The 15,766-nt window shown below is 43.8% G+C and overlaps 1 long non-coding RNA gene across 2 annotated transcripts in view; it reads left to right on the top strand.

Annotated features, from left to right (window-relative positions):
• Positions 1–15,766, top strand: part of LOC138473742 (uncharacterized) — a 60,772-nt gene that overhangs the window by 26,446 nt on the left and 18,560 nt on the right. For both annotated transcript variants that reach the window (XR_011268886.1, XR_011268887.1), the window contains exon 2: positions 8,990–9,088. This is a non-coding gene — a long non-coding RNA (uncharacterized lncRNA). The remainder of the gene's footprint in view (positions 1–8,989; positions 9,089–15,766) is intronic.

Genomic DNA, 15,766 nt, shown 5'->3' with positions numbered 1-15,766 from the left:
AATGCAGTACAGAAAATACTCAATATGATTTCAACCAAACAATGTAATCACTTTTCTCTGGCTATTCACTCCCCCCCTCTTTATGCAATGCAAGGGAATGGGAGGAAAGCACACAGTTCTCAGAAATGCAATCAATGTAATCAGTTCAATCCCGCAAGATTAGACAACAGAAAACAGGTAGGAGTTTTGAAATCACAGGCCCAAATGCTTTGATATGTGCTAGCAATGGATGAGAAATATGCTGGAAATGCTTTTTAATTCCCTTTCAGAGGTTCAGGGTGAGTGGTATCTAGTTAATATTAGTCCAGGCTCACACTAGCAATGATGCAGGGATAGTTAACAGGTTAAACGAATTTCTGGCAAATGGAAAGCAGGCATCAGCAGTTTTTTTTACATGTGAAGAAATTGCAAATCGCGGCAAAATTCGCGGATGCGCCGAGCGCTATTACAAAGGAACCGCAAGGACTATCTCTACCGTTTTGGGGTCCTAGGAAAGCCTGGGATCTCAGCCTCCAAATGAAAAATATTGCAAGTCTCTAGCCCAAACGGTTGCGGAGATATGAGTAATTTAGTAAAGGTCGTTTTTGGTTTTGTAAATTTTAAACGCACACTTTTTCAAAATGACAAATTTTACTAGAAATGACAGGTGACAGCTAGGAGGCAGTTCTACTTAGGTTAAATAGATTGAATTAGATGAATTTAAACTAAGAGATTGGTTTGGTACAGTTTGGCGGTACTCACAAGAGATTTTAAACAGGAAAGCGACTTGGTCACGGACTTCAGTCTGGTCAGGTCTTTCCGGATTCTGCTCACAGCGCCTGGTCTGGTCTCGGCTAGGCACAGCACTGCTTTCTCTCTGGTCTGGTCTCTGCTAGGCACAGCACTGCTTTCTCTCTGGTCTGGTCTCTGCTCTGGATAGATTGAAGTCTCTAGTTTGGCTTTCTGGAGTTTGATGGAGGTAAGTATGGATTTTTCCGGCAGGGCTTCCAGCGGCAGATGAAATTGAATGTCTATGTGTCCTGACTCTCTGCTTTTATCTGTTTCTTGAGAATGGGTGTGTGTGTTGCATCACTAGACTTGCCCCTCTCATTCGTCATTGGTCAGGCTTCCATTCCTCCGCTTGATTGGCAAACTGAACTGTGAGTCAGATTGATGTCATTTTATGATCTCTTGAAACAACCTCCCTTATCATCTGTGCACCCAAATATATATATGATCAAAATCCATACTTCAGAGTTACACAGTTGTTTGAAATTACATATACATGGTGTGGCTGAATTTAGCCATGTCTATGTCCAAATCTGCTCATTCTCGGAGCTTGCATTCAAAGAGTGTACATAATTGACTTTTTAACTGCTTTTTCAATTTCCGACATGGACCCAACTTTACATACATGTGTGCAGGGGGTAGGGACATTAACTGATGAAGTTTCAGATTTTTAACATGCACACATTTAGAGTAATATCCACTTTTCCGCTAAAACCCCCCTGAACATACCACCGGTTCCTACCACGTCTTAAACTGTGGGCAGAAAAATCACAAGAATTATGGTATCATTTATAAAATTTTCACATGTCCGCACTATGAATTATCCCCCTTTTTATAAAACCATATCCTTGCTGCAGGGGTGTGTCTTTTCAGGTCACATGGTACAGAAACCAGTCTTTCCAGTTTCTGCCAAGCCAGCTTGCTTCTCACAGGCAGTGCCCCTCCCAGCTTCTCCAGGAGGAAGCCACTTTTTACGACGTCTGTAATAAAAACCTTTGCCTGAGTGGAGAGGGCTTTGTTCACTCTCTGCAGAGCACAGATAATTCAATTATCAGATAGATGGCATATCCTTTGTGTGAGCAGCAAAAGGGCAGATGGCCTGGGAACACAGCTGTGACTCAAGTTTCCTTTCTGATGGGATCCGTTGCTAGGCAAAATCAAGTTCCTTAAGCCAGACCTTCAGCTAACTTTTTGTTGCTTTTAAAATAACTTGTAATTTTACACATGCAGCTAGAATGCTGATTCTAAGTGCAAAACTATGACATTTCAACAGTTACAAAGGCATGTGACACCAAACATAGGTCACTCATTTAATTTAACATTTTCGATTTTGGTGGTTTTAAATCCAGTTGCAGTTAGGCTTAAGCTGCTGACTCCATAGCATTTTTGTTATAAGCATTGTTTTTGGGCTCTTCATTTCCCAGATTTTGTAGGCACACAAAACTCCATTCTGCCAAATGTCTGCTGGTGTTCAGTAAATATTTTGCACATGTTGCACTGTTAGAAATAGGCATTTTGACTTGCCTTCAGAAACACACAGAGTGGTTTTAAAACGCCGGCTTTTGGATAGTGGTGAGTACTGGTACTGCACTCATTTTTGGGATTTAAGAAATGAATTCCCCACACTTCTAGGTTGCATTTGGCAATCAGCATTGCCATTCCCAATGGTTTCAGACTACTGTGCGGGTAGTCCAATGGTGGTTTTAAAGCGCTTTGAAGCTAACCGGCGCTACTGTTTTTCCTTTGGCAACCCATTTCCCTCATGGCAACCCGGCCTTTCATTCCCGCACTGGTGGGTGGCAAGTGAGGCAACCATTTTAGTGTGCGCACAAACTGCGCAGCTTTCCTGGATTTCAGCGCACATGTGGGTTTTCCGCCATCTTGAATTTCCTAAGCCCACAGCACCAAATGTTGTAGCAGGGTAGCTTAAACGTGGGTCAGGACACCCTACAGGTGTCAGTTCCTGGTCACCTGATTGGTAACATGTGAAAACTACAGCTACCAGAATCCCTAGACACTATAAGAGGGTATCAGGTAATATTATCCCCACCAAAAATATCGCCGTATATATGGTCGTCAGGAATGACCATAGGCAATATTTTTGGTGGGGATAATTTATGGGGTAAATGGGTGGGTGGTTGCGGGGGTGTCCCCCGCTCCCTTTAAAAATATATGGGGATTGTGGGGGTGTCCCCCGCAGGTTCCATGGGGTAATATCGCCGCAAAAATATGGCAAGATTTTTGTATGGCGATATTTTTGCGGGGATATTATCACATGGAACCTATAAGAGTTGCTAATTGGAATCACTTGCATACCAGCACCGCCTCCCTGATGATTGTTTGTGACAGGAAAGCGCTAGGAGGAGAACAAAAACAGAGCAACTGAACTATGATGAGATCCAGCCCTGTTAATACTTTTTCAATGTTTTGGGATTCAACCCTGTTAATACTTATTAAATTGTTTTTGGGATCTAACCCACTTACAAAGTATCAGGTCTAATTTGACTGGGAACTGGAGTGTGCGCCTCGCCGCCCCCCCACCCTTTTGTTTCTTAGATTGAAAATTATCCACAGGTTCAGTAGCCTTTTTCAAGCAAGGTGGAAGATTTAAAGAATCTACCGAAGCTTGCTTCAGTGGGGTTAGGGTTAGGAGTACCGGTAGTCAACAAAGGAGATTTAATAGACTGAAGAGATAAATATAGGTCAATCTCTTTACGGTGTTCAGCACACCTCAAACAGAGCGCCGCCTCGTGGGAGGTATCAGCAGGTAACTTGGGCGGAATGATCGGCTGAAGAGGAACCGTGGAGGTAGTTTTGCTTTTCAGCTAGGGCTATAATTTCATCCAATGGAGCATAGGGAGCAGGAGGCACCAACATTAGTACATCTTTGGTTTGTTTTTCTAAAGCAAATCTGGCATATTTATTTTGAACAACTCTAGCAGCAAGTGTCATTCTTTTCGCCGACAGGCGGATAGCTTTTATAAAGATTTTGAAATTGAAGAGGACATTTTATGATTGACTCGATTTTTAGGAGTTTTCTCAATTTCCTTATTGGAGGGTTTTGTAATGGTATCTTTTTGTGATCCGGAAAAAATGGTGAACAGTTGTTTTGGAACGGGAGGTTGAACAGCTGGGCAGGAGTCAGCCAGAGGGGGTACTGCAGCAGAACCTCGCCCAATTGGATATGCCTCCTGAATTACTTTTGGAAAATAGGGGAGAGTGTTTAAATATAAGGGAACAGGGGCAGAATTAGATACTAAAGGTTGTTCAGGAGAGATCAGATCAGGTTCCTTAAATTTAGTCTGCAAATGAAAAGTTAAATCTTTTTGCCATTTGGTTAATTTCACAAGTAGCTTATCTTGTTAAGCAGCTTGCCATTCAAAGTTTGAAATAATTTGAACAGGGACTAAATGGCAAGCTTTATTGCATGAAGGGTAGTCTCGACTAATATTGTAGTCGGGAGAGTTAACTGATTGGGCGAAGGAATAGGGGGTTGGGAGGGACAATTAGTAGGGGTCAGACTAAAAGGAAGATGAGGAGTAGGGGCAGTATAGGAAGAAGCTGACATAGAGATCTCATCAGAGTAGACATGCAAAACTTCTGATAGATTAAAATTGGTTTCATACTCTTCATTATTTTCAAGAAAAGAGTTAGAATGAAGTTCAATTTTTGGTTGGTCACTAGGGGGACAGACGTAGCCGGAACCGGCGCCGAAATCGGGCACAATGATCTATTCAATGGGGGTAGATCAGAGACATTATCTGAATCGCCACTTCGTCTTATAGGGGACAATTTATCAACATTACGGAAGCCTATCGTCTCGCTGATAGGTTCAAGGGGCAGTACAGAATGAGAAGATGTCAAGAGTATTTCACTACCTTTCAGCATGGTCGCATTGGCAATAGGTAGTAAAGGAACAAGAGGAGCAGGCGTTTAAAATTGTTGGCACAGCGGCATTGCATAATGGAGAGGCCGTGCTAAGTGCATTATGATTAGAACTTGAAGAATTAATAAACATTTGCTGTAAATCCCGAGAAATTACAGTTGCTTTAAAACTGCCATGGCTGGCGGTTCGTGGCCCGGCAGTAGAACGGAGTCGGGGTGTGCTGTCCATTTGTTTTCTCTTTAAATTGATGGACATAGATGTAGGAGAGGCAGGCATATCAGATTTCAAAGTATAAATGCCATGCCTCATGAATCAGGCATGTATAAAATTTAGATCTGAGAATAATTTAGCAATTAATGTAACCACACGTTATCAGTTAGTTAATGAGAGCGAGTGCTGAACGCTACACAACGGGCAGTCAGTTAAAAATTGGATGTAGGTGTGGGCAAACTAAGTCTCCAAAAGGGAACAGAAAAAAGGAGTCACCTTACAAAAAGCATTAAAACAGATAGTCATAGTTAACATAAATCAATAATCACATTTCATCAAAGAGTCTTTATCGGTGGAGTGGATCGATGGGTTGTGTTGCAAAGAGCTCCAGGTCGCAGTCGCATTAAGGGAAGGCCAGACAAAAACAGAGCAAAGTAACACATCATCACATCGTCTAACCATCACTTATAAGTCATTTGGGAATATCAATAACGGCTGCAAGACCGCCTAAACAGAGAGTTCAGATGTATTATCTCCTGTACCACATGCTGAACTCAGTGGCTATATCTCTTGATTCCAATAGTAATCACTGAATAAGAGTATCACAGTGGCAGGGCTAGGAACACCCGACTGCTTAAAGAGCTGCCAGAGTCCGACTCGCCCCCCTGCTCTGCCGTTAACACACAGCAACTGGACCAGCAGAGGATATGCCCGCACGCCTGACAGCCGGTCAGCTATCACCCGCCCTTTACACCAACCGGGCTTAACGCCACAAGGGTGACAAGGCGATGTTTAAATACTCATACTTCTGGTGTGGGCGTGGCCACCAGGCTTCGCACTCCTGGTCTGAGGTGAGTTCTGTATTTCCTCAGAGCAAACTCTGGTGCAACAAAGTGATTTCCTGATCAGTCACAGCAACAAACAAGCCATTTATAATGCGCTTATTCATCTCGGAGAAGCGACAGGTATATCTAATGTTGTTAATGATATTTTTATTTATATCGCGCTCATACACAGGTGTTTCTGAGCGCAACAAGGCAAGGGGGGGAACAGGGGAGAACAAAACACTGATGGGTTTGTTTGTCCTAATTTGATTTTAGTTGCACCAACAGCAGATCTTTGTACGTCTTCTTGGCTGGTATTCCCATTCTCGGCTCCCCCACCCCCAAACAGAAGTGGTTTATGGCCGTGCCGCACACGCCGAGGGAATTTCAGGGCAGATTCGGCTGCCAGCGGCAAGTCAGATTGTACCCTATCTTCACCCTTATCCAGTGGTGGAAATGGAAACAATTTGGTGCGGGATCCCACAAGGGCTGGGGTGGGGGACGAAGTTGGGGGGGGGGGTGGGCATGGTGGCCAAAGAGGGGAGTTTGGGGGGGGCGGAGCTGGCAGTTGACCTCCGACCAAAGGAAATGTCCAAAATAATAGTTTAAAACAGCGCAATTTCTTTCATGCTGCTTCTATTCCAAACCATATATCTATTCCACTTTAAACCACTTCCATGGCACTGGTGATGTTGCTTCACTAGGTGGATAATAGTTTTGACCAGTGTTGCTGAGTAAATATTCTTTAAAATGCACAATTTGCATCCCATTTTATAAACATAAACTCCCCCTTGGGTACTATTCAAACAGGGTCAAAAAAGGAATGAATTGCCATTTACAACTATGGGCCACTTTTTCATTGGTGCCCGAGTCAATTTTATGGCCCAGTCCGTTCCGCACATGTACATGGGAGCAAACCGCACCAGCCATCTGTGCACCTAAACTACCAACCGCAATATTAGTCTACACTGTGATCTGAGCTCCTGCAGAGGAGTAGTTTAAGCAGGCTGTGAAAGAATCATTAAGAAGAGCAATTACTCTAGCTAATGGTGAATGAGCAGATAATGTGTGGGTAAATCCTGTTTTAAACCGAGGGATTGTCCTGCAACCTCATTCTTAAAACCTGCTGATTTCTGTTCGCCATAAGCAACGTTTTCTGAACCACACCCAGCACAGCTCCTGTAGCTCCCCTCTGAAAGCAGTTGGGTGGCTGCATCGTGTGGGATAGTTTCAGTGTTAATAGGGGTATTTATTTATGCAATGTTTGTCGGATATAAGTATTGGGCGTGTGATCCAGGACAGCGAGAAAAGAGAAAATACTTTTATTTTTTTTGTCCCACATGCTCAGTCAGTGCAACGTGATGGTGGCGCTGGAAATAAATGCAGCCTGGACGTGCGCTTTCCTGCATTTGGATTGCGTGTCCACGCTGCAGTGTTGCTTCCTGCTGGTGCCACCAGCATCTTATTGCCTGGTAAGGGATGCCGCTTCTCGGCTCAGACCGCCACACCACAGTTGGAGGGAGTGCCTGGAAGCAAGTGTTTCAGGCCTTTGTCGGGCCCTCTGTTTCCCTCTCCCCCTTTGGGTCCCCCTTTGGACCCACAAAGACTAACGTGTGGGGAAAGGTGAGCAGGGGGGCCGGATCGCTGCAATGCTGGTTTCCTCTGCGCCCCTCTCCCTTTATGCCCCCACCTTGCTTGGCCATGGGGGGGGAGAAGCGGCGACGGGAGCACGCAATGCCAGTGTTGTATGATATCCAGCTCCCCCACAGCAGGTTGCAGGGCTCTCCAGCAATCTGCCGTTGGGAAGCCAGATGTACATCACCGGTCCCCCTGCTTTGGCTGTCCCTCTGCCTCATCACCCCTCTGATCCATGGGATGGCGCTGGCTGGGTCCGAGATCTGGCATCAGATGTCTAGCAGGATCTCTGGTCCCGACCTACCTCGGCCATGACCAGGCTTTACCGAGCCCCCAGTTTTGCTGAGGGAAGCGGGGGGGTTGGCGACCTAATCTAAGCAGTATTCCTTTCCCCAGCTGTCACTCGCGCATTTCCTGGCTCTGTTTGCTCATCCCGTTTGTTTTTTCTGTCTTGAAAGGGACACCACGGAAATCAATGGGCCATGAACATCACTGGCGGGTAGGGGGTGGTCACTGTTGAAAGCAGGCATTCTACATGCAGGACACATAATTGTTCAAATGTGCCTTTTCAAAGGAAAAAAAGTAATTTCCAAACTCAAACGTTGCTGAAACTTGCGTTCACTAGTTTTCTTTGAGATAATTTTTTAGTAATTTTTTTTTTTTTTCCTGAGCACCCCACCAATACTCTTTTTTTTAAATTTGTGTGCCCCTTGCTTTGTGTTTTATCATAGGTTATATTTATAAAGATGTTATGTTTACAAGTAAATGCCTCCGTTGTGCTGACAGCAGTTATTAGGAAATTAAACTGGGTTCATGGGTGCCAAACGGAGGCAAAAATACCCCAACCCATCCCTTGGCCAAACATATTTTATAGCACTTCCTTTTTTTTTATAAGTAATTGGAAAAAGTCATTTGATTTAACAAGTTTTGCATATATTTCTTGTTTTTATTGGTTTGGTTAAATTCAACCTTAAACAGTCTCAGCAATGGTCTGTCAACTTGCTGAGCTACCGCGGGAGCCATCTACTTTAGAGCAAGTCTATGAATCCCTTGATGTACTAAAATCACTGCATTACCAACAGTACTCTGGGTGCACCGCTGCCATAGTGATTTAAAGTGGAATTAATGTATATCATCCTGCTGTGGGTGCCAGGCTTTTGCCGGCATGTGGCACCATATGTTGCAGAGAAGCCAAGGGCCCTCGTCTCTGGCATGGCAGCCGCGGCAGTCTGCTGCTACGTCACTGCTGTCACCTGCTATTACTCGATGTTTCCGAAAGTTAGCTCGGTGAGTTAAGAACTATGTATGTAAGATAGGTAGATGAATGTTTGGAATGCCAGCAGGCCGGACTTCTCAACTGTTCTAGGCAGGGAATAGAAAGGGTAAAATATAACAAGCTGATGCTCTCTCTCGCTCTATTATTTTTTTGTCTCTGTGACTGAGTATGAGTCACGTTTTCAGGTATGTGCTCTGACTGCTCTCTGCGAGCTGGGGTGGACTGGCCTATAGGGAACTTTGGAGATTTCCTGGTTGGACCCTGCACCCTAGGTCCCTTTTATGTGTGTGGGAGGATGTGTGCCAACTGGCAAAGTGTAGTGCGCAAATACTGGTACGGTCAATCTGGTACATCTATAATATCTTTTTTATTGTACTTTTTCAATTGCAGGAACACAAATTGTCTCAATCATCCCATTTTGAACAGTGGAGTCCCCAGCAGCAATGGCACCATCAAAAATCCTGACATCTGCATTAGGATTTACCAATGGTAAGAATATCTTTTTTTTTATTTTATTTTTTATAAAACGACTGTATTTTGCTGTGGGTGATGGTGGGGTAATTTTAAAGGTATAGTAGGAGTCACAATCGGGGATTTCAAACTATTTTTGAGGCTGTTCCTTTATCATGTCCAGTTTGTGGCGGTAATTAAAGTTCACGTCTCATTTGGGAGTTGCATTTACAGTACACTGTGTACTCTCTCTCCTGGTTTTCCAGCATTACGTCCTGCTTACTAGCTGATGCCCAACACCCAAGAGCTGGCTTTAACCCCTGCTCATTTTTTAAGTCTCAGGTAGACCCATGTAACCTTGACTAACTGTTTTCATTGCAGCAGCATCGCTCCAAGCATCGGTGTGTCAACCTAACCACCTTTGTCCAGCAAGAAAAAGCACTTGACCCAGTCATGAAGGCAGTTAAGGATTTCTTTTCCCTATGTAACATTTGTTGAGTTGAAGTGCTAAAGGTTTATATCGGCCCTGTGCAATGTGCATCCAGGTGTGGTTTTTGCCGCCAATCTGTGTCCTAGTCCAAGACCACACTTCAACTTTTTTGTGTCTTTTTTTTTTTTTTTTTTCCCCAGCCCTTTCACGTGGTTCGTTTTAAATCTTATATGGCGTTTGTCAATTTAAATCTTTTTTAAAGTATTTTTGAAAACTTGAAATGGTTTTAAAAAAATAACGTGACATAAATGAACGTGGGGGGGTTTGCAATGTTTTCAGAGTAGGGCTCCTTTTTTAGATGGATCATTGGTACTAAGTGAAAGTATCTTTTTCACTGTACGGATCGGGCAGGGGCTAGGGGGGTCGAGTTAGAAAGACCGTTCTGTGACCGCACAGAGCGGTTTTTCTAAATCAAACTATCATACTTGTCAAACCCCTATCACACACGAGTGCACGCAGGGGCTAACAGGCGCTGTGAGCCCCAGCAGAGTCGTCGCAGGAGGCAGAGTTGAGTTTTGGACTGTATGTGTGTGCGCATGTGGGTAGGATGCATGTGTATGGTGGGGAAATTGTGGGTTCGGGGGGGGGACCCCTGATTGATGAGTTAATGAGCGGGTGGGGAAGGAGGGGGTAGTATGTGATTTCCGCACTTAAAAGCCAATACAAAAATGGCCAGAAAAAAATCTGGCTTTTTTGTGTTCAGGCTTTAAAATGCAGAAATAACACACAGAACTGGATAGTTTCCTAGTGCCCAAAGATGGTAGGAATCTCAAGCGAAAAGCGGAAGGAGAGGTGGAAACGGACACGAGAAATGCAAAAACACAAATGTATTTTTTGCATTTTGGGTTCACATGGATCGCAGTTGCTGACAAGTTAAGCTGCAGTGTGTGGTTTGTGGCGCTACATTAGCAAGCCTGAAGCCAACACTATTAAGGCGGCATTTGGAAACAAAACATTAGCAAAAAAGACCATGGATTTGTTTGTACACCAGCTGCAAGGCATACACAAGTAAAAAGACACTGTTAAAATGTGGCCTCAGTACCTGCAAATGCTTTGGAAGCTTATTACCCACATTATCTGGGGGGGGGGCATTAACAGATGCTGAGAGTAATTCTGCCAACAATTCTCGCTGTCAACCGGGTAATGCTTAGTGACGGTGCAGCAGAGAAATGCAAAAGTATCCTTATGTCTGACACCACAATTTTCTGCTGCATCACTGACCTGTCCTCTTATATCAGTACAGAATTGCTATCGTGCTTGAAATATTGGATAAATATTTTGTAAACCAATTCAGGGCAGAGCAACTGCATCTATAGTCATTGACATTAACTACCTCCTAAGTTCCCACTGCCTAAAGTGGGAGGCTTGTGTTGGTATTTGCTTGGATGGTGCTCCTTCAATGTCTGGTGCTAGAACTGGGTTAAAAGCAAAAGTGTTGGTAGTAGCTCCCATATATTGTGGACACACTGCGTGATTCCCCCGGGAAGCCTTGCCTGTGCGCAATATGGGGAATGGACTCTCAGAGGTGCTGAATTCTGTTGTAAGGATTGTGCATTTTATTAAGATGCACCGCACAAGAGCCACATTATGTGCAGAAATGGGAGCTGAATATGATGCTTTGTTTCACACGGAGGTCAGGTTGATCTCCAGGGGGAAAGGTTTTAAATTGTGTTTAGGAACTCAGGAACAAAGTGAGGCACTTTCTCCTGGGTTTAGACCAGACGAAAGAAGAGCCTCTGTGGGATTCACACTGGCTTGTACTGTAAGCTTACTATGGCGACCTCTTTGAAAAGCTACATTTTCTAAACCTCTCCCTGCAAAGCACAGAAGTTGGCTGTGAACACAAAAATGTCAGCATTATAGAAGAAGCTGGAGCTTTGGAGGAGTAGGGTTAATGTCTGCATTCCGATGCATTTCCATTATTAGCAGATGCTCTTGAGGAGGCAGAGCATGATCTTTTCATGTGTTGCTGAACTAATGGGAAACCATCTCAGAACCACTCTCCAAAGTACTTTCCAGAGGACAAATGTAGCATCAATGACTGAGTAGTTCAGCCTTTCCTAGCAGACGTAGGGGCCCGCCCACCTCCCAGTACACATCCAGGAGGAACTAATGGAACTTAAAAGTGACAGGCTACTGGAGAGCCAATTCAAAAACTTGTCCTTGGGTGGATTTTGGCACAATGCAGTTTCCTACTTTATCCAAATGCACAGTCCATGTACTGTTACCTTTCAGCTCCTTGTACCTTTGCAAGATTGGATGTTCAACACTTGCAGCCCTAAAGACTAAATATCGGTCAAAGCTGGAAGAAAACCTGTGGTTGGCTATTGTAAAAATTGAACCCAATAGTGATGGCTGGCTGCTGAAAGGCAGGCCCACCCTTCACACTAGTTCTCCAGTATGCCACTGTCCAACTTGCAAGTGACTGCATTGATAGTTATCAAGTTGTTTTACTTAAGTATGTCCTACGTTACTATAGGAAATAAATATCCAACACTACTTTTAGTCAAGTCCCCGGTAGCAAAAAATTCGGAATGCTGTGTTTACAAATATTTGCCCTCTAATTAATTTGAGTTATTGCAAGCAATGATTTTGAAAGAATTTGTTGTTTGGCATCCACACCTCCATTTGGCACCATTTTAAACCAGATAAACATTTTGGAGTCCATGTGTATAGAGGGGCCTAAGCCAGGTACATTTAAAAAAAAAAAAAAGCCAAAAACCCCAATTGTTATCTTGCTGCCACCGCTCAGTGAGTATGAGCGAAATCATTCCAGCGCTTTACTGTGAAGGATAGAGTTTCACGGACCCAGCGATACTCAATATTTGACTGTGTCTGCTTAAGAACATTGCAGTGTCGCATAGCACCTGTAAGAATGTCTATTGTATATAGAGGGCACAGTGCTTGTAATTTTCAATAAGGTGCCCAGAGAGCTGCATGCCAGTGCACAGACACCCGCTGGCATAGATTTCCCTTGCGTGGGGATTGTTGATGTGTGGCTTGTGGGAAGCGTGTGTGACTTTCTCAGCATCTTTAATATTGCTTAATTCTGAAGCCGGGTGCCAAGTGGCAAAGATTTGTTTGGCTGGCGTGAAGACTGGCTACGTTTTGAAGTGTGTGGCAGACTGAGCCGCTGTGTGGTGCAGGGTGTGCTGCACACACCGCCACGTGTAGTCTCAGGCTGGGGATGGTTGCAACACCCTGATTAATTAGTTCCTTGATTCCTCCTTCTGGTAGCACAGGGCGCTTTGGGCTTAGATTTGCTGTTGTGATTCTGCGCACAGAGAATGGTTGCAGATATTGGCCATCCAAGCTCTCATGAAGAAGGAAGAGAAAAATACTCCTCTAATCAACAGTGCACAGATGCTCCCCATCTATTTATTTTTCTTAACAATGCTTGCAACCTGATCATTGCTTTCACTTAAGCCATTGAACACCAGCCAACTAAAAAAAGTGGCATCCACTAATTGTCCAACTGAATTTGCATTAAAGGAGAGTCTTGACACCCTCTCCCCTCAACCCCCACTCTCCTTCAAGCTGGGGAAGATTGAGATTTGTGTAATGTGAAAAGTGTACAGGGCAGGTACTCTGAAGTTCAAGGTCAAAGTACCCCTAAAGAGGTTCTGTAAAGCTGCCCCCCATAAAAAGCGAACTGTCTGGCATTCAAAGACTCATTTTGTATTGTAATGCTTTTGAATATAATTTTTTCACTGCTGGAAGTTACAGATGCTATACCCGTGAGGCAGAGCTTTTTACGCCATTTATTTTAAAGAACACATAGATGGCTTGTTTATCTCTGTTTACCATTGCCTTTTCGGTTCACAGTAGGGCTAGTTGTGCCAGCCTTTATGCGCAGGGGACTGCGTTCTAATTCCCCCATGACTTATGCTTTACTCAATCTACATTTAGTTTGTTCAACACTTTGGAGAAATCGCTACTTGATTTAATACTTACAAATGTAAGTTTCAGAGACTCAGAATTACTGCATGTTCTATTAATGCAGTTTGTTTTTTTCCAACCGCTTCACCTCAGCAGTTAATTGAAGATAGTTTGCCTGTAAACCTTATTGAATGCTTGCTAAGGATAGTGATCCCTGCCTGTAATTTTGGAAATAACTTTTTTGATCATTGTTTATGATCTGGGGTGAATGCTTTTTGTTTTCTTTTTTTTCTCTAATGATGGGACCAGTTCATTCTCGTTAGATGATGTTGAGCTTGGAGCTATTTTCTTGCTTGTCTTGATTTTTCAGCAGCCTTGTGTGTCGGAGCACTGGCGCGGTAGCTGGAGTTTTCTGACCTGAACGTGGAAGGAGTGCTGTTAATTGCTTTGTTGTTTGAAAGTGGGAGGTCACTTTATTCCCTTAAGGCAGTGGTCTTCAAGCCTTTTTATGCTGAGCCCCACCTTGAGACAAATAGTTTCTGCCCCCACCCCTGCCACAAATGCTTATATTTTCTATTAAGTCACCATAATCCTTCAAGCCCCCCACCACCTGGCATCCTTTAGGTCCCCCAGTTTGAAGGCCTCCGCTACAAGGCGCCCTAGCTGTTCAGCATACAGAGGCCCCCTTTTCGTGGGTGGGGCGACTCCTTCCCAGTTCCACACAATGACTGTTCTACTGATCAGCCTGATTGCTTTCAACCGTCGCCAAGTAGGGGATACATGCTTCTACTGGCTGCCCCTCTCTGGCTTTAATGCTTTTGCTTCTCCAATGCCCCCACAATGTTCCACACAAATAGTCCATGCCTTCCTCAGATAGGTGCACCGACCCGCTACGTAATAGGTTATTTACATGTATCCGGCCGTGGTGCATTTGTGAGAAACCATGCCTCTGCAAAGATTACCCATGGTTTGGTTTACTTTTTTGCAGGATTTTTCCACTGCTATGAGTGCTGCAGTAGTTCAGCTGTAGTGCATAATATATTGTACATTAGCAATGCTTATGGGGCCGGGGGGGGGGGACTTCTGACCCTTCTCGAGGATAGTGCCTGGCTCATATTAGCAGAGGCCCTACTGCTAAGGTGTAATATTCACTTTTTGTTCCCCCAATAAAGATCACTTTGGTCATGGGTTCTGTGCCTGCATAGCCTCCTATTTCCTGTACATGTTGCTGTCTGCAAGTTGGGGCTCTCTATGGTACATTTAAGAAACTGAAACAGCTGCTTGTCTTTTAAAGGACACACACACAAAATGACTGCAGCATTTTGGGTACAAGAGCTCTGCAGTTAAGAATGTATTGCCTCTGCAGAACACCCACCTCTAATTTTGCGAGCAGATGCAACTAGTTAAAGCCACAATGGGTGGAAGTCTTGGAGGAAGTTAACCATGCACCAAGAGACGCTTCACTCATAAATCGGGACACATCAGGCAGGAACATTCATAGCAAGCCCACTATAAATTAATGTTTCTGGGTACAGACCTTGTTCGCAAATACTTGGTGCATAATACATTTACTTGTTTTCCTTCTTCTTTAGACAATAACTCAAATCATGGCACTCTTTGATTCCGACAATTCTCTGTGCATTTGAAAGGGTGGGGAATTTGAGCCTTTGTAATTCCTGGTGAAGTTAATTGTATATTGCTGATAGAGGGTATCGATGAAAGTAGAAGAGAAATACGTGAAGAAAAAGATTTCAAGGCAGTTGTGCTTTTCTAGTTAAGTAAGCGATGTGTTATTTTTTTTATTTTATTTGTTCATCTATTTGATGTTTGGGGGAAGAGGGTACATCTTACGTCCCTATGCAGAGTCGTTACCTTTTTTCACACATACAGATGAATGCTTCACAATGCCCACCTCATTTACAGCATCTCTTTCCTCTAGAGTAACTCTCTAAAGTATAGATAGTCTCCTGATTTATCTTATGTTATTGGCAAAGCGATATGGGTTGAACGCCCTCGGGGACCGTAGTCCAGGTCAGAGTATGTGTGCAGCTGGGGCAGAGAATGGATTGGTATTGGCGGATCGCGCTCTACCTCCTTAAAGTTAGGTATACAGTCTTTTAGAATGAAGTAAAACAATACCATCCGGTTATTCATCTGTAGGTGAATTTATTTTCATAAAGTCAGCCGACCCGTGTTTCGACCTTAGCAGGCTTCAAGGACTTGAAATTGAACACTGTGTATAGTGACCAGGTTTGGAAGTTGTTTGTGAAAATATCTTGAAACAATTTTCTGTTAGTATTTGATAAAGGGTTGAGTCCCGAGAGACCTGTCAATGGCTGGCACGTTGT

The sequence above is a fragment of the Ambystoma mexicanum genome, chromosome 8 (assembly GCF_040938575.1).
Source record: "Ambystoma mexicanum isolate Mex_15411 chromosome 8, UKY_AmexF1_1, whole genome shotgun sequence".
Classification (NCBI taxonomy): domain Eukaryota; kingdom Metazoa; phylum Chordata; class Amphibia; order Caudata; family Ambystomatidae; genus Ambystoma; species Ambystoma mexicanum.
Note: the sequence above shows the minus strand (reverse complement) of the source record. Positions and strands in the feature narration are given on the sequence as shown.